The following is a 20,324-nucleotide window of genomic DNA, read 5'->3' on the forward strand; positions in this document are numbered from 1 at the left end:
GCAAAAAGGCCAACCGCTTAGAGGTCACTCCTCAATCACAAAATAGGATTCACACTGACTACAGTTGGATGGTTAAATCCAATAACAATGTACTGCTCAAAATAGCATCTACAATGATGGATTCAATATCAATTTAAGCTCTGAACATGAGTGTCAAACACCTTCATAACCTTCCTTCAACCTTCAAATAATGTCTGCGTGATTCACACAAGGATCTGCTTATTTTTTCTCTTCAATATTCGCACACACTCATACCATATCCCGATCTTCAATAAGATCTTACAACCATATATACAAAACCTAAGACCTATACATGAGGTCGGCTCACTAAAGATATTACAATTAAATCAATTACAAATAAGTCTTGATGCGATACAATATGTCAGCTCAATACAATATCCAATCAATAAACCATTTCCAAGACGTGTCATGCTGATCTGGAATAGATATCATGTACCGGTCCATAACCTAGACCTATTTGTCGGTAAACGCAAATCTGTCAACCCGATTAGACCAATAAGAAAAACACCAAATCCAAACATCCAATCCATGTCTTCGACATAACCAAATGATCTCCAGATGATAACAAGTTATCATCACTGTCGGTGAACAATATAACCTATCAGTGAAGCATATACAGGTGACTGTGTATAAGCCACTAACCATGCCGGAACCACAATGTACCGGTTCAACAATAAACCAATATAACCATAGTGCCAAATCAACAATGTAGACCTCCAAGAAGATGTTGACAGCAATGACAAAACCAATGCAACACATGACGAAGTCATCCATAATACCAACACATTTGTCATCCTAGGATCGGATGGAAAACCCTCACATGGATCATAAACCCATCAATCCTAGCCCTTGTTGAGATTACTCAATCTCAACCATCCATTTCTTTATTTTTCCTATAAATAGAGCTCACATTCCTCATTTTCAAATCCTCAAGCATCCTCAAAAATCCTCAAGCATCTAAGATCATCTAGCCACAATCTAGAAATCTTGTATGCATCTAAGTTATAGTGAATTTGAGAGAGCATTTTAGAGTAAAATCATAATCCACATTTGTCTTTTGGTTAAAATTGATAATAGCTTAATTAACTCATTTTCTCTCATTCCTAGCTAGCTTTACATTTGCATCTCACAATCATTTTCAATCTTGAATCTCCATAAGACTTCCATAGTAGTGCAAAGCTGAGAGCTACACTCATGTGGAACTTGGAGAGGAGAGGAACAAGGGAGGAGCAGCTATGAACATCTTGGTTAGCATTTGGAGGGGTGTAGTTTATCTCTTTTATATTTGCATGAATTCCATTTCATGTTTAATATCTCTCTTGATATGCTTGCTTAGGATAATCTTTTGTTGCTAACACCAACGTTTGAACTTGTTTCTTGTGTTGTTGTGTTTCCATCACTATTCTAATCCTTTTTGCAGAGCATCATTTGGTGAACCTGACGTGAATCGAACATGCAACCTTCTGATTAGATTTTTGATAACTACTAACATTTTTTACTATTTTAATTGACACGTAGGTCGCACTTTAGCACCTTCAAAAGTTGGTGATTCAACACTATTGTTCTCCAGAATAGCGTTATTGTCTTCCAATTAGCACTATTGTCCTTATTATAGTGCTATTGATCTTCAAATAGCGTTATTGTACCTAGTTTTAGCGCTTTTGCGCTCTCTCTTTGACAAAATTTTATTGTGTTCGACAGTCTTTTAGTGCCTTTGTCCATAGTTTAGCATAGTTGTCTTTATTTTAGCACTTTTGTCTTTCATATAACACTTTTGTGTTAAATAGCGCGTCTGTTTTCACACAGAGTAGTGCTATTGTAATAGAGAGTTGTAAAAATTTATTGTAACCGAAAAATAAAAAACATTTAGGCTTGTAGAAGCCCACCAAAAATTTTGTTTTTACTAACTATTTGGTTCTTATGCAAGTTTTTGACTAACTCCATTGCAGGATTTTGAAGACTTAGATTAGGAAGTTCTTTTCTTTTTTTACTAACTTTGTCTTTAAAGTTGGAATAAAATGAATTCACTTTCTCTTTTGGCTTAAAAATTAACTTCATTTTATTTTGGGTCCTAAAATGAATCACATCTTTTAAAATTTGGGCTTTTTAAAAAGAATCTCACTTGGCAAGGTAAAAAGAACCACAAACTCAAATACAACAAATTTTCTTTTCTTGCAAGTTAGGAACAATTTTCATTTTGGGTTTAAAACAAGACAAAGAAAACTTTCATTTCTTGCATCAAGCTAAAAATCACAATCAATTTTCATTTTGCAAGGTAGAATAAACCAACAATTTTTCAAAGTTTTGTTTCCAAATCGACTTTACTTCAAGCAAACGTGCTTCATTTTGGTTGACCAGGATTTCAATTTTATAGATTACACATTATTTTGCCTTGAAAAGTTAAAAAGAACACCATGTTTGTTAGAGAAACATCTCCAAATAGCTTTTAAACCATATTTCTATAAAATCAGTTAAAAAGAACAAGTGTTTTCAGTGATTGGCACACTTGTGCAACAAGTTTGTAGAGTGGTTCTACTTCTAACACACACTATCCTCTCCCTTGGCTTTCGTGGTCCTAGGTGCAAGAGAAAAGTGTTAGTAACACTCAAAGTTTTATCTTTTTAAGAGAGGCCTGCCAATAGACACATCACTCTTGGGAATGGCCTCACATGATAAATCCTTCGAGCCGCTATAGAAATCAGGTGACAACAAAAGCTGTAGCCTTGGGTATAGTTGTTCCTATAGTGTAACTTGTCGAAAGGAAATATGGGCCCCACCACAAGTTACAAGACTCTTAAGTGAGTCATTGCAGAATGAACTTATGCCCAAAAACATCAAACATTACTAGACACCTTTTATTATAGAAACCCACCCGTTCTATTGATTGAGAATATTTGTGAGAAGTTAAGTGCAAGAGCATATATGGTTTTGCTCCCAAGATACTCACCATACATATTTCCTTGAGTAGAAACAAGGCTTTTTGAAAGGATACTTGTAGCTTGATAAAAGTGGTGACTCCCCCATCATAGAGATCATCTATCTGTTATGCTCACACAAGACTTAGTATATCACATCCTTGCCTGCCACGACGGGATTCATAAGGTATGTAGTACCAAAGTTGAAGAAATATCAAGATGGGCGCTGAAATTATCTCAACTGGCCATTTGACCTTAGGGATAAAGTGTGTTTGAAGTGTCTTCATTTTTTGTTAGACCAGCAATAATTTGAGCCAACTTCAGGCTTTGGGAAAAATATACAAAAACAATTGAAAAGGGTTCACAACATTCAAAGATTGGATTGATTTAGACCCACACCTATTTTGTGCTAATTGAGGCAAAATTATTGTGTTTGTGTCCTTGATCTATTTTCTTGTCAAAGAAATCCAACACAATTTTCCATCAAAACATTTTACCAACAAACAAACATCAAACAAAGTGCAAAACAAGATATCAAATTATATGACCATCATTCAAATCTTGAGTAAAGGAATCTTCATCAACATATCAACTTGAAGAAAAGACCATTGAGTTCAAAGGCTTTTATCAAAAGAAGAAATTTTTTATCTCACATAGAGCCTTCTTGCATCATATGCGTCTATATCTTCAAGGAAAATCCAACGAGCTCGATAAAGAGCCTTTAAAAAATAGAGCTTTTACTCAATATAGAGCCTTGAGTTATCACAAAAACAAAGGAGGCAAAATCAACCCTTCTTTCTTTCCAAACATCTGCATTACATATAACATAGCTCGAGAAGAACCACCAACCCCTGAGTGAGAAGAGGAAGAAGAAGTCCCCTTTGTGACACAAATTTTTTGTTGAGGTCCATATTTTATCGACTTTCACCTTCATACATCATCAATCCATTCAACTCTCAAAACATAAAAAGGTCTTGTCCTAAGTTCTTTTTTAGATATTACTTAAATCAAAACAACACGTCACTTTTTAGAGTGTCTCTACATCTAGGATAAATCATCCTAAGAGGCATTTCTATGCAGGTTAAAACTAGTGTATGAGTGCATCCTCTCATTACTAGGTAACTTGGTTTGTAACACATCTCAAACCTTGCTATACCTTATCACATCAACATTGTTGACAACACAAAGAGCAATTCACAAAGAACTCTGGTAGCATCCAACCTTCAGTGTTAGAGATCCATCTTCTAAACACTTCACAAAACACTTATCTCTCATCAAAAAATTTCACCCCCAACTCATAATCACTTTCACCAACCTCAAAAACTTTCAAAACAAAAATGGCTCACACCAGATCAAAAACTAGACAACTAGAGATCGAAGAAGAGGAGGATGAAAACCTCAACGATTTCCAAGAAGCCATTGGAGGAGGTACAAATGATGAAGATCCTAGCACTCCAGCTCTCAAATCTATAGAAAGAGCACAACACAACCCCAGGTTCAATCGACTTTTCGTTGAAATCCTTAAAAACAACGCAGATGCTCATTTTTTGAGACTTGCTCAAGAGGGTACTAAACTACCCTCTGATTTTGATACCGCACAGATATGGAAAACATCAGAACACCATAGCCATAACAAGGGTGCAAGAGGTAGAGATTACTTCCGATATGACCTTAATCAAGGAAATCCCCCACCTCCTCCTCCTACTGAAATAGACATGTTGAGACAACAAATTGAGAATCTCGCTCAACAACTCCACAGTGGTGTGAAGACTACCCGGTTTTCACTTAATGATATTTGTCCCTATCCTTTTGATAGGAACCTACATATGCCACCTTTTCTATGAGGGTTTGAAACACCTAAGTTTGAAAAGTATTAGGGAAAAGGAGACCCTACAGATCATGTCTAGGAATTTCACTCAGCTTGCCTAGAAGTGGCTTATGAAGACACCTATCTAATGCACCTCTTTGCTCAAAGTTTGGGGGGAACAACCACGCAATGGTTTTCTCAATTACCAGGCGACATTAGGAAATTAGAGGAACTAGTCCAAAAGTTCATCGTGCATTATTTACACAACATAAAATGAGATATTACCATGGCAGATCTATGCAACACCAAACAAAAGCCAGAGGAGTTGTTTTCAGCTTTCCTACAACGGTGGAGGCAACTATCTAGCAGACGTTCTCTTCATTTGTCGGAACAAGAACTAGTGGAAATATTCATTTCCAACTTGAATGATGAGATGGAATTTCATTTAGACATGAAGGGCACAGAGTCCTTTGAAGACATGATCACCTAGGTATTAAAATGTGAACAGGCCCTTATCAAAAAGAGACTTATCAAAATATACAATGAACCAAAAGATGGCCCTAGCTTGTCTTTTAATAGTAATAAACCAAATTTTTGGAGCAAGAACAAGAACATCATCAATGATGGGGTCGTAGATGCAAGGACTGTAAAAATTGCACAACTTGTGGGCAGATTTGTGGGGAAAAATCCCCCTCCTAAAAATAACACCATTGCTCATCCACCAAATCAAGGTCGTAATACGCCACAAGAAGAACCAAGACAATGGAAACAAAACTATAAACCAAAATGGAAATACACACCCTTAGGAGAACCCATCAAAACAATATTGTGTAAATTGGTCTCTTCAAATCTTGTGACCTTACCGAAGACATCTAACTATGAACCTCATGTCAAACCTCCATGGTGGAGAGATAATGAACATTGTGAATTCCACCAAGGGAAAGGGAATAAAATGAGTAACTGCCATCGACTAAAAGATCTTGTGCAAGATCTCATTGACCGATGAGAAATTGAAATTGAAGGACATGACCCTAAAACATTGAATGATGATCATCTAATGTTCAAGAATCCACTTCCATCACATGATCAAAGGGGTCCTTCCACCTCCGGGCAAAACACAGATACTACAAACTATACACAAGCAACCTATAATTATATTGTGAATCACCTCTATGACACTGAAGAACAAGTTGCAAGCCTCACCATCAAAGATCCAAATCCTACATGCAATTTTGTTACGCATCGTAGAAAAATTACCATTCGTGCTGCACCACAAGGAATGACTCCCTTGCCCAAGCAATATAACCTTGTGGAACAATTGGACAAGACGCTCGCACTCATATCCATATTAGAGCTTTTGCACTTATGCCCTTCACACAAAAAAATCTTGGATCAAGCTCTCCAAAAAGCGTCAGTCCCTGCCAACCTTAACATAGATCAATTTCAAGCCATGGTTGGTAGTCTCAGGTCATCACCATGCCTTGCTTTTTCTAAAAGTGACAACGCTTCATTCCAATAACTGCATAATGCATCCCTTCACATTGAAGGATTTGTCAACCAACACAGAATCAAGCGAGTCTTGATTGACAATGGAGTCAACCTGAATATATGTACCTTGCAGTTGGTCACAGATTAGGATATGCGGTCGAATCAATGGAACCCAGTAAAAAGATAACTATTAAGGCCTATGATGATGCAGAGCGTTCTTCCAAAGGAGCTGCTGTATTACCTATCAGGGTAGGCCTAGGGATAAAGCATATCATCTGTCAAGTTCTAGACCTTCCCCTGCCATATAATCTTTTGTTAGGAAGACCTTGCATACATGCCATGCAAGTTGTTCCCTCCACCTATCATCAGTATATTAAGTTTCCCCATAACGGTGTAGAAATCACAATCCTTGGCGATGAAAATCCATTTGCATATTGTAACAATATTAACCATCAACCAGAGATTACCTTTCCTAACAATAGAGAAGCTATCCCATCCACATAATATGTTAGTCCCGCCTCTCTTTCCAGCTCAAACACCCCTATACCAGAGCAAGAGAAGTTGAAAATGAAAATGGCAGAGGAAGGTCCTAGGGAATATAATCTAAGCCAACTCATTTGTGTTGGGCAATTACCCAATTCCCCTAGAACTCATGGAAAGACTCAAAAGTTGCTTCAACCACCATTGGCCAAGCAAGCATGCACTTTGGCACATTTCATCATTGGAAAAAGTCAGGAAGAGGAAACCAGAGATGAGGGCCTAATAGAATGGATCTACAAAGACCCTATCACCACACAAATCCCATAGGATACACTTCCTATTGATAAATATGGAAAATGCCTCACTATCATGCAAAGAATGAGCTATAATGGTCAGAGTGCTTTGGGACATTGCAAACAAGGATGACACGAGCCCTTGCAGCCTAAGTTGAAACCCAAAGATAACACTGGATTAGGTTTTCCCAAGGAGGCTCTTCCTAAGCTCAGATTCAAAGGTAAGCCCAACAACCCTGTGTATCAAACAGTTACTCCAAGGAGACCCTCCTTGATTATATATGTGGCACCAACTAAATCCACTATACCAACAAAAATGATCATCAAATCAACAACATTAATCACACCAGCAGCATCAACAACACTGATGATTCCATCAATAGTGGTGGTAGCACCAATTGCACCAACAAGACTGATAAAACCATCAGTAGCAGCAACAGTAACACCATCAACAAACCCCATAACTCCATTAGCAGCATCAGTACCATCAGCAACATCAACAACACTGATAATTCCATCAGAAACAACAGTAGCACCAACAACACTAATACTCCCACTAGCAGATTCAACGACACCGATAATCCTACTAGCGGCACCAACAACATCAACAACTCCTATAATCCTATCGGTAGCACCAAGAATCCCACCTATAAAGGTGCATACACCCGTGACAAATACACTCTTCAATACAAAGGATACCCCAGACTAGTATAATAATAAGATGTTAGAGAGTGATTCAGAGACTGACTCGCATGAGTGGGAATTTGATATAGTGAATCTAAATACTTCAGAAGAGGAAGACACATCACCTATGCCACCTCGTAAAGATATCCCAGTTTATGGAGAGGCCTAGATTAAAACCTTTTGGGGTCGTGAGCAAGAAACACCTTCCACAGGTCCTACATCAAATCCGACACCAGAACCTGACAGGGAGAGTACCCTTGACAAACTTCACTCATCTATATTAACCCTCAATGATGCATCCTCTGAACTTAACTTAATCGATGAGGTCATGCCCATCATCCACCCCAAACTCATTGACTGGAACCAGCCAAATCCCCCATGTCTTGACCACTTCCAAAATGATGAGGCACTCATCAACTTTTTAGAAATATGGGATCACAAAGCTAGATTTGCCATCGAACTTAATAACGCAGCATACTTTGGAGTAGATGCCAAACCTTTCAGCTGCAAAACATCACAATAAAACATGGATCTTCCAATGAAAACCACACTATGGCACTATTTGATCCCAAAAAAGTAAAAAGAAAGAGCATATCCCATGGTGAAAACCTCTCTGAGGTGCCTATGGATGAAAGGTTTGACATCCTCCCCTCTAGTACAAATCAGGAGAGATTGACAATCCTAATCAAAGAAACAAAAGAATTCAATGTGGGGACCCCTGAGACTCCTCACCAAATACATTTGGCATCTCTCCTCACTCCAGAGGAACAACCCAAATTAGTGGAATTCTTCCAGAAGCATCATATCAACTTCGCATGGTCTTACGCAGACATGCCTGGTCTAGATCCTGATTTGGTCATGCATCACCTCACTGTGGAAGAAGGAGCTAAACTAGTAAAAAAAAGCTTAGAAAGATGCACCCATAGATTTTTGTGCTTGTCAAAGCATAACTCAAAAAGATTTTAGATGTTGGTTTCATCCGACCAATCGATTATGCTAATTAGATCTCTAACATTGTACCTATCAGCAAGCCTAATGGGGGCATCTATATCTGTACTGACTTTAGAGATTTGAACAAAGCATGCCCTAAGGATGAATTCCTCTTACCCAACATCGACTTGATTGTTGATCTCACAGCAGGTCATGCAATGCTTTCTCTTATGGATGGCTTTTCAGGGTACAACCAAATCAAGATTGCTCTAGAAGATCAACATAAAACTACTTTCACATGCCCATGGGGAACCTATTGTTGGAATTTGATACCATTTGGTCTAAAAAATGTAGGGGCAACCTAACAAAGAGCGATGACAACCATCTTTCATGACCTAATGCACACTATAATGGAGGATTATGTCAATGATTTACTAGCTAAATCATTATCAAGAGAAGGTCATCTAGAAATACTAGGTCAAATCTTTGACAAATTAGAGCAATATCATGTATAACTTAATCCAAAGAAATAGGTCTTTGGAGTGACCTCCGGGAAGCTCCTAGGATACATTGTCTCAAGAAAGGGCATTTAAGTAGATCCGAAAAAAGTTAAAGCAATCATGGACATGCCACCTCCCAAGAACATTAGACAGTTAAGGACACTACAAGGGCGGCTACAACCAATCTGAAGATTCATTACACAATTGGCTTATAAGTATCATCCCTTCAGGCATCTGTTACACAAGAATATCCACTTTCAATGGAATACAAAGTGCCAACAAGCATTTCAAATGCTTAAAGATTACTTGATGAATACACTATTGCTAATCCCACCAGATCCAAGTAGACCTCTATTGCTCTATATTTCAGCTACTAATATGACATTAGGAGTACTCTTGGCACAACACAATGCAAAAGGAAAAGAGTGTGTTGTATACTATATCTCGCACATTGGTAGGATATGAACTCAATTACACACCTATTGAGTGAGCTTACCTAGCAGTTATCTTGGCAGCCACCAAACTTAGGCACTATATGTTGACACACAAGGTACAACTCCTTGCTAAAATTTATCCACTTAAGTACCTACTCAGCAAGGCAGCATTAGCAAGCTGCTTGGCCAAATGGGTTATGATCCTGAGTGAGTTTCACATTGAGTACATGGACCGCAAAGCTATCAAGGGGCAAGTTATTGCAGATCAGTTGGCCGATGCACCCCTCACAAGTGACCATCCTCTTGTTTCAAATTTTCTAGATGGAGAGATCTTCATGATCACAATAGCACAACCATGGAAGCTCTACTTTGATGGATCATAGACTAGACATGGCTTGGGGGCAGGCATTATTTTCATTACACCTCAAGGTGACAGCATCCTGAAGTCATACAGACTCACTTTTCCATGCACCAATAATATAGCAAAATATGAGGCCTTAATCACAGGACTCAGATTGGCTATACAATAGCATCTAAAAGAGCTACAGGTATATGGATATTCTCAGCTAGTCATCTGACAAGTCACCGATCAGTATCAAACTAAGGATGATAAGTTCATGCCATATAAAAGGATGGTGGATAGTTACAAAGAATCATTTACAACTATCACCTTTGAGCAAGTACCTAGAGATCAGAATCGAGTTGCTGACGCAATGGCTACAATTTCATCTTTCCTAGATCTTCCACAAAATTCAACATGCTACAAGTTCTTGGTAGAACAACTTTGGATCCCCATGTATGATATCCCTGAAACTAAAATGGTATGTTGCCTTGTCGGTTCTGAATCCCCATGGTACGGCGAGTTCTTCACTTACCTCCATGATCACACACTCCCTCCTAACCAATCCAATTACCAACACAAAACCTTCATTTGCCAAACTGCTCGATATACCATCATTGCCGAAACCCTATACTGTCAAAGTTTTGATGGTACATAAATCTCTCAAAGGGGCATACCACCCACTAAATTAACATTTATGGGGCATATTTCTTCATGCCTATTTTTCTTTCTTTAAAACGACGCAATAAACCGCACCGTCTCAAAGAGGGGAAAATGTAGTCACATAAATCTATCCACTTAATTAAATGAATATTTACTATTTATTTGATTATTTACACCATCAATAATCAATTAATTAAATTAATATTTAATTAATTCATCCTCAACCCCTTCTCCTATTAATTAAATAAATTATTCAATTTATTTAAATTAATTCATTAAGCCACATTCTAAATCAATTAAATGAATAAATCATATTTATTTAATTTAACCCCCCTTTTCCTCTTTTAAATAAATAATAAAACATTTATTTAAATCCCTAAACTACCCCCCCACTTGCATTCTCCTACAAATGCAAGTTGCAACCACAATTGAAATAAATTAATTTTATTTTAAATAAAATCCTATTTTCCCTCACCCACCAAACCCACTTGCAATCCTAAATCCCCTTCTAGACTCTTCTAACCACTTTCTAAATTCTTCTAACCACTCCTAATTAGCCTAACCCCATTTCCTAAATATTGTCACATTCCTAAGCAACCTGAAGTCACTTCTCAAAGTCTCAAAGTCTTTGAAAAGCATTTAATGCTTTATGTGTTCAACAAGCTAACCCCTAAAGTCTTCCAAACCACTAATGGCTCTTACATGACCATTTATGGCTCTTACATAACCATTTATGGTTAACTCAACTCACCCACATGGCTAAAGACTTTCCCTCTAACTCAACCTCCATTTGACTCATGGATCTCTCCAAGCATTTATTGCTTTGACCATGGTTATCCCTATTAACTCTTGCACAAAAGTTTATCCATTGGATAATGAATTTATTTATTCAACTCAACATTAACCTTACCTCCCAGGTTAACCTTCAAGTCATGTCAAGCATTTAATGCTTCTTCCCTCTCCTCTCAAGCCATCTCATGATGATATTTGTCATCCTAGGATTGGATGGAAAACCCTCACATGGATCATAAACCCATCAATCCTGGCCCTTGTTGAGATTACTCAATCTCAACCATCCATTTCTTTATTTTTCCTATAGATAGATCTCACATTCCTCATCTTCAAATCCTCAAGCATCCTCAAAAATCCTCAAGCATCTAAGATCATCTAGCCATAATCCCAAAATCTTGTATGCATCTAAGTTATAATGAATTGGAGAGAGAATTTTAGAGTAAAATCATAATCCACATTTGTCTTTTGGTTAAAATTGATAATAGCTTAATTAACTCATTTTCTCTCATTCCTAGCTAGCTTTACATTTGCATCTCATAATCATTTTCAATCGTGAATCTCCATAAGAATCCATAGTAGTGCAAAGTTGAGAGCTACACTCATGTGGAACTTGGAGAGGAGAGGAACAAGGGAGGAGAAGCTATGAACATCTTGGTTAGCATTTGGAGGAGTGTAGTTTATCTCTTTTATATTTGCATGCTTTCCATTTCATGTTTAATATCTCTCTTGATATGCTTGCTTAGGATAATCTTTTGTTGCTAACACTAATGTTTGAACTTGTTTCTTGTGTTGTTGTGTTTCCATCACTATTCTAATCCTTTTTGCAAAACATCAGTTAATAATGAGTTGGTGGATATTTTTAAACAAACAATATTTATTTCTTCTACTTTATACCTACTAAATTAGATAAGAATATTTCAAAAATAATACCTGTAATAAATGTATACCTTTTTATTATTTAATGCATATTTATTAGGAGATTCCATGGAAAATTGATTAATGCACATCAATTAGGAGCTATCATTCAAGACTGACCATTGTGCCCAAGAGACAAAGTGGCATATTGATCAGGAGCCATCTAGAGCATAAATATCAACTTGTTCATTAATAAATTGACAAGATGATAAGGAGTTACTCAGAGCTCTCCCTGCATGGACTAAATAAACACTAAATAATATAAATAATCTTCTTTGAAAATGAGATATTTTCTTCAAGAACAATCAAGAGCCACATGAATGTTTATCAGGTAAAAGACTTATTTCTAAATAACTGAGAGCCATTAGGAGTGTCAGAGATTGTCAAGATCTAGAGGCAATGGAAAGCACAAATAAGAGAGAACAAAATAGATGATAGGAATAAACAGTATTCTATCAAGATGAAAATACTCATCAACTGGATCATTAATTGTTACACAATTAATATGAGCCTGCTTATATCGGCAAGGCTATATGGATATGTGAGCACCCAAACATGACACGTGACTCAATAAGAAACAAGGGTAGGTAGGAAATAGGTGTGGTAGGTAGGAGAAACAATATAATATTCCACATGAGGTGGATCACCCACCAAAGGTGGAATGTAACAACAAAATAAGACTACAAAAGGTGGAGATTCTCCTACACACACTATCCCAATGTGGCACAAACACCCAAGTGTCTCACACCCAAACTACTATGAAATGCATTATCCTAAGTAAATTTAATTAAGGTTTAATAATATCCAAGATGAATAATTATTTACACCAACACCCCCCTTAAGTTCAACTTAGGGGAATGCACTTAAGTCTACAATGCAACTAAGTAATGCAAGATGGGTCCCAACTACTAGGCCATGTTAGGTACCCATGTACAACTGCAAATGCAATCAAACCAATGCAATGAAATATCTCATAAAGCAGGGAAAGAGAGAACAACACAATGGGAAAAAGTCATCCCCCAAAAGAGAGATGAAAACTATACAAGAGAACTCTCATAGAAGTATGTGAAGGACCAAATCCCATGTGAGGAAAATGTCCCCTCCATATGAGAGAAGAAGAAGAGAGACTACGTAGCCCTCCCTCAATGTAGAATCTGCAACAATGATAGAAGCTCGAAGATGAATGAAGAAACTACTCCACAAATGTTGAACCATGTTCCTCCCCTTAGGATGAAACAAAACCAAAGGTGTATCCATGAAGTCTCCCCAAACATGAAGGGAAGATGTAGGAAAAAAATGTATGATGAATGGAATCTCTGAAAACTGATCAAATGTCCCCATGTCAATGCTAAAAGGTACCCCCTCCAAAGGTGGTAAACTACTCCACACTGCTAAAAAAGGCATTCCAAGATCTAGTGGAGAAGAATGTAGAACAAGATCCAAAGACTCACATGTCTCCTCAAAGAATAAAGAGACCTCCTCCAACTATTGTATGAAAGTATCCACAATCATGTCAACCTCGAAATAATGATCATGTAGAGAATGCACAAGAGGGTCAGAGTGTTCCCTCACAAAAATTGAAGAAGGATCATATTCATCAAAGAGAACATGAATGTCATCAATGATGTCTCCCAAATCTACAATTTAGGACTCCACAAACAAACTTGCAATGTTTATCAAGTAGGCATCCCAATAAACTAAAACTGGAAGACATGAAATATCTTGTTGCACTGAATCACAAGAAGGCAAAACTGTCGCACTATTTGCATCATCAAGTGCAATAGGTGATTTGATATCAAGAGGAGGTGATTAAATGCAAGGCTCAAGAATAGGGTCACATGTGAGAATCCCCAAGTTCAAGTACCCAAAGTTATCCTCAAAATCTGAATCATCAACATAGGAAGAATAAACCTCATCAATAGGACCAAAATGTGAAAAAGAGTACAACTGAGATGCATGATAAACCACCCCAATCACAATGATATCTCCATGCTCCAACTCTCCAATGATAACTGAATTAGGTGTGAACTCTACAGTTTTCTTAGTTGCCCCATGTGTGATTTGATAGATGGAAAGAAGATTTTTTGTCAAGTGGGGTACACACAACACATCATTGAAGGAGTTATACCCAATGGAAATAGATCCTTTCCCAATCACATCCATGTATGTATGATTCTCCATCAAAATATGTGGCATGGTGCAAGGCTCAAATGAAGAGAACATAGACTGTGAAGATTCCATATGATGAGAAGCCCTTGAATCATGAATTGTAGTAGCACAAAGAGCTTGTCCCTTTTCTTTATCTATCCCAAAAGAGTGATCCTTTCCTTTATCCTTGGAAGAAGAAGTCGATGTAGATATTCTAGAAGGTAGGTTGATTTTGTTCTTCTCAAGAAGATTCTTCAACTCATCAATATCCTTCTTGTAACAATGATGTTCATCATGTCCCAACTTCTTGCAATATGCACAAAAAAGATTATCCTTAAATGATTTCCTCTTAGGTGAGTATATAGAATCACCTTGTTGTAGAGAGGGAGATTGTGCTCCATCTTGTTGAGGCTTTGACTTAGGTTGCTTTTGATTCTTGCCTTTTCCTTGATTGCTTTGATTCCCTTTGTTAGCCACCAAAGCTTGTGACTTTGAAAATTTGAGAATCCCCATCTTGGTCAACTTAGATTGCTCAAGTATCAACATCTTTGTGAATGAATCAAATGAGGGAGAAGTGTATGAGGAATCTTGAGCTAACCTATGGGTGTGAAAGCTAGATACAAAAGCTGCATACTCTGAAGGAAGCTTCTCCAACAAGTTATAAACCAATTGAGCGTCCTTTTTGTCAATTCCACAATCCTTTAGCTTTTCTCTTAGCTCAATTGCTTTTGTGACATAATCCTAGATTGTATCAAAATCCTTGGGATCCAAAGTTGTGAGATCACTATCAAGCTTGTAGCCCTTAATCTCATCAACTTGACCATACAGTTTCTCAAAAATATCCCAAGCCTCTTTAATTGTTTTACACTTCTCAATGTGAAAAATGAGGTCATCTGATACATACTTTCTAATAGTTCCAAGAGCCATAGCTTTCTTAGTGAGCCATTAAATTTGAGCATCAGGATCAGCCTTAGGATCAGGTGGTGCTATAATTTTTCCATTTACATAATAAATGGGTCCTTTTTCCATTAGTTTACTCCAAGCCTTAATATTCCATGAAGCAAAATTATGAGGAGTTAAAAGTGGAAATTTAGGAGAACCCATAGCACCCAAATGAAAAAAACACAAGATAGAGAGAGGCACAATCACACAAGACACCCCCCCAAATTACTCAATCAAGAAACCCCCCCCCCCCCAAAAAAAAAAATGGTGATTTGGCACTTTATACTTAGTGTATATACAATGGGCCACTTGCAAAATAAGGCAAGATGGACTTCTGATTACAACTACCTCAAATAGGCTATAAGAGACTCCAACAAATACTGCAAGTGATCTAAACTGAGATCCAAGGAAAATGCAAGTACCAAATAGGCCAAAAATGACCAAATATTGAAAGTACAATTTCTACTCAAAATCATTGCAAGCTAATGGCAGATTATGAAATTAAATGAAAAAATTATGAACTTTCAAAAAAATGGCACTTGAAAAGGAGTCCATATGAGCCTGAACGAAGCCTCCAAAGTTGTAAAAATTGGGAATTCACGATTTCAGAAAAACCTGTATCCAAAAAGCAGAAAAATATTACACCACTGTACAGATCATGAAATTCTACCCTAAAACAAAAAAAAAATACTCGAAAAAAGGAGTCTGGATGAGTGAGATATGACTATTTGAAAATTGCCTGCAAAATTATAATTTCTAGAAAATTTCCGCCACAACTTCAAACTTCAAATGCCTCTAGATTTGGCATCCGAAGTCCGATTTGGATGAAACAAAAGGCAAAAATGACTTCCTTGGACCTCCTCAATCCAATGGTGACCTCAAATTTGACTCATAAAGCTTCAATAATAACCTGCAATAGAAAGCTCCAAAATACACAACCCCAAATAGCATCAAATTTCTCTCAATTGACAAACCAATGACACTCTAATGGCTCTGATACCATGTGAGATTTTTCCAAGATCTAGATGCAATGGAAAGCACAAATAAGAGAGAACAAAATAGATGATAGGAATAAATTATATTCTATCAAGATGAAAATACTGATCAACTAGATCATCAATCGTTACATACAATGAATATGAGCCTTCTTATATAGGCAAGGCTATATGGATATGTGAGCATACAAACATGAAATTTGACTCAATAAGAAATAAGGGTAGGTAGGAAATAGGTGTGGTAGGTAGGAGAAACAATATAATATTCCACATGAGGTGGATCACCCACCAAAGGTGGAATGTAACAACAAAATAAGACCACAAAAGGTGGAAATTCTCCTAGACACACTATCCCAATGTGGCACAAACACCCAAGTGTCTCATACCCAAACTACTATGAAAATGCATTATCCTAAGTAAACTTAAGTAAGGTGTAATAATATCTAGGATGAATAATTATTTACACCAACAAGGAGTTGTCAAAAGAAAACTAGAGTTTATCCAAATAAACTCGCCATTTCTAGTTTTCAACTTTTCCCTTAAGTATGAATCACCATTTATGGTTTTCAATTCACCCTTGGGGTAAACTACCATTTTTTGTTTTCAATCATCCCTGATTTTTTTTTTGAGGAGGTTAACTATCATTTCTGGTTATCAATTTACCTCCTTTATTTGGTCTTCTTGTTGGATTTATTCAAAATTGGATTCCACCATAGAAGTGATATCTTCCATGATGAAATGTTCAATTATGGATTGTAACTCTAAAATGAATTCTTCTTTATATGTTGGTTTATGATATAATTTTAGATAATGACCATTAACCAACATAGTACTTCTTTCTCCATCAATGTGCACTAGTTGAATTGCACCATTATCAAAGACTTGTTCAATCTCATATGGTCCCAACCATCTTGTGTGAAACTTTCCCTTGAATTCTTGGAATTCAGAATCAAACAATAATGCTCAATTTCCTTTCTTCAACTGTCTAGAAGTAATATGTTTTTCATGCCATATTTTCCCCTGATTTTGGATTATCTTTATATGTTGTAAAGCTTCAATCCTCATTTCATCTAATCTATTTAGCTACAAAATCCTAGTCTTTTCTACTTTGGATAAATCAATCCCAACTTCTAATTTTGTTCTCAATGTCTACAATTCAAAATCATTTGGCATAATAGGGGTCTTTAGTAGTTTTCCATGTTGTATTATAAGCCCAAACTGCCTCATCTAATTTATTTGACCAATTTGATATTCTTAAAGAAATAATATTTATCAATATATTTTCCAATTCACAATTGGTGAGTTCCACTTATCCATTTTCCTATGGGTGATATGGTGAATACTTTCAGACTGTCATTCTATACTTGTACATGAAGGCTTCCATTATTGTAGACATGAACTGTGGTCCCTGATCATATACTATCTCTCTAGGTGCACCAAATCTTTGAAGAATGTGTTTGTACATGAAATTAGCTACTTTGTCTTCTCTCCCTATTGGTAATGCTTTCGCTTTGGCCCATTTTCTAACATAGTTTGTGAAGACCAAAATGTAGTGGCATCCCCAAGAAGGAGGATGAACAGGTCCCACAAAGTCAATTCCCCATTTCTCAACTGGTTCAAGAACTATTTAAGGTTGAAGAGACATCTCCATTTTTGGTGTTGGTATTCCCATGCACTGGCATTCATCACCATGTTTCACATATAAAAAAATATTTCTGGTCATGGTAGGCCAAAAGTAGCTTGCTTCCAATATTTTATAAAATGTTTTGATCACAGAATAGTGTCCTCCTTCAAGTTCATTATGACATTCATGTATGATGTCATAAACATCTATTTCTTGTACACACCTCCGAAGAATATGGTTAGGACACATTTTAAATAATAGACCATCAACCCACTTAAATCTAAAACTTTCATGAATAAGTCATTTTTTTTGTTTAGAAGTAAAATGATTTGGTCACTTCCCTGCAACAAGATAATTGGCAATGTTAGCAAACCATGGAGACTGGATATATATTGAAAATAAGTGTGCATCCAGAAATGCATCATCCACTGGTTCATTTTCTGCAAAAGCAACAACCATCTTATTATTCGACCACCTACAATAGCCTTGTTCATTAAATACTGAATAGTTGCATGATTAATGTGCATAAACCCTTTGTAACCAGTAATATAATGTCTAATCTTAATAATTGCATATACAACAACTAAAAATTCCTTCTCAATTGTGGTGTAATTTCTCTCTAATGGACTCAAATTCTTGCTGATATAATAAATAGCATGCATCGCTCTAGTTTCATCTTTCTAACCCAAGACTGCTCCAATAGCTAAATTGGATGCATTTGTATGTATATGAAATGGTTCTCCCCAAACAGGTCCTTTGATTATAGGGGACCTATAGTTAAGGCATACTTAATAGCTTCAAATGATTTATGGCAATCAGTTGTCCATAAAAATTATGCATCCTTTTTAAGTAATGTAAATAATGGTTCGACAATTTTGCTAAAACCTTCAATGAACCTTCAGTAATAACCTGCATGTCTAAGAAAACTTCTAACTTCAGTTTGAGTCTTTGGAATTTCAATATTTTGAATAACTTTCACCTTCTTTGGATCAACCTTAATACCCTCCTTAGAAATATGATGTCCCAAAATAATTCCTTCTGTCATCATAAGAGCACTTTATTTAGACTTTTCAGCGCTTCATTAAATGTCTTTCCATGGACTTTTAAATCATCCATGTACACCTCAACACATGAAATAGTCAAATCCACAAAGATAGCCAATACAACTATTTGAAAAGTAGTTGGTGCATTACACAGTCCAAATGGTAAGACCCTATATGCATAGGTTCCTCATGGACATGTAAATGTTATCTTATCTTGATCCTCAGGAGCCACTTGTATCTAATTGTATCCACAAAACCATCTAATAATTAGAAATAGTTATTGCCAGCTACGTTATCCAAAACTTTATCAATAAATGGAAAGGAAAATAATCCTTCTTAGTGGCTTTTTTTAACTCCCTGTAGTCCACACAAACATGCCACTTTCCATTTTTCTTAGGTATAATAACCAATGGTGAAACCCATTGACTATTAGAAATTGTGTAAATGAATCCTACTTGCAACAATTTTTCTATTTCTTGATTGACAAAATCTCTCAGAGATGGATCTAGTCTTCTTTGTCCTTGTCTCATAGGCTTAAATGTTCAATGTAAATATTATGTGTGTAGATGGAAGGATGTATTCCTCTCATATCCTTATACTTCTAAGCAAATGCTTCTATATGTTTCTCCAAAGTGAGTTTTAACTTCTCTTCTTATGTCTAAAGCAAGGATGAATTGATGAAGAGAGGTTTGTCTGATGAGACTGAAATTTCCTTTGTATCACTTTTCCCTTCAGATGGATCTCCAATAAGTGTGTTAAGAGGACATGGATGTGGCTCATCATGATGTAGAACTTTCTTTTTACTTTCCCTTATAATTTTTTCATAAGAAGGATATCCTTCATCTTCAGGTTTGAGCATGCTATTGGCATCTAGCTTATCTCCTTGTTCTACATATTGTTCATACTCCTCAACATGTTCTGATAAAGTGACCATGGCTAACTCCACCACTCCATCCCCTTTCGAATCCATCTCCATATCAACCCAGTATTGAGTGTCAAAACAAAATTTTGGTTTAGCTAGAGGATAAAGTGTCAACTCTTTTTGCCTTTGACCATTAAAAATAGTCATACTACTTGATCTACAATCTATCAATGTTGTTGTGGTTGCTAACCAAGGTCTCCCTAGTATGAATGGGTATGTTGATGCCTTCTTCCTAGATTTGAGTACCAAAAATTCTACTAAATAATCCCATGTATTAATTGTGACTATTATATCTTCTAAAACACCCTCAGATTTGGTAGCAGATCGGTCTACCAAATGAAGCATAATTGTTGTGGGTTGGATTCTTGATATTCTCAACATTTCTACA

This window comes from Cryptomeria japonica, chromosome 1 (genome assembly GCF_030272615.1).
Source record: "Cryptomeria japonica chromosome 1, Sugi_1.0, whole genome shotgun sequence".
Classification (NCBI taxonomy): Eukaryota; Viridiplantae; Streptophyta; class Pinopsida; order Cupressales; family Cupressaceae; genus Cryptomeria; species Cryptomeria japonica.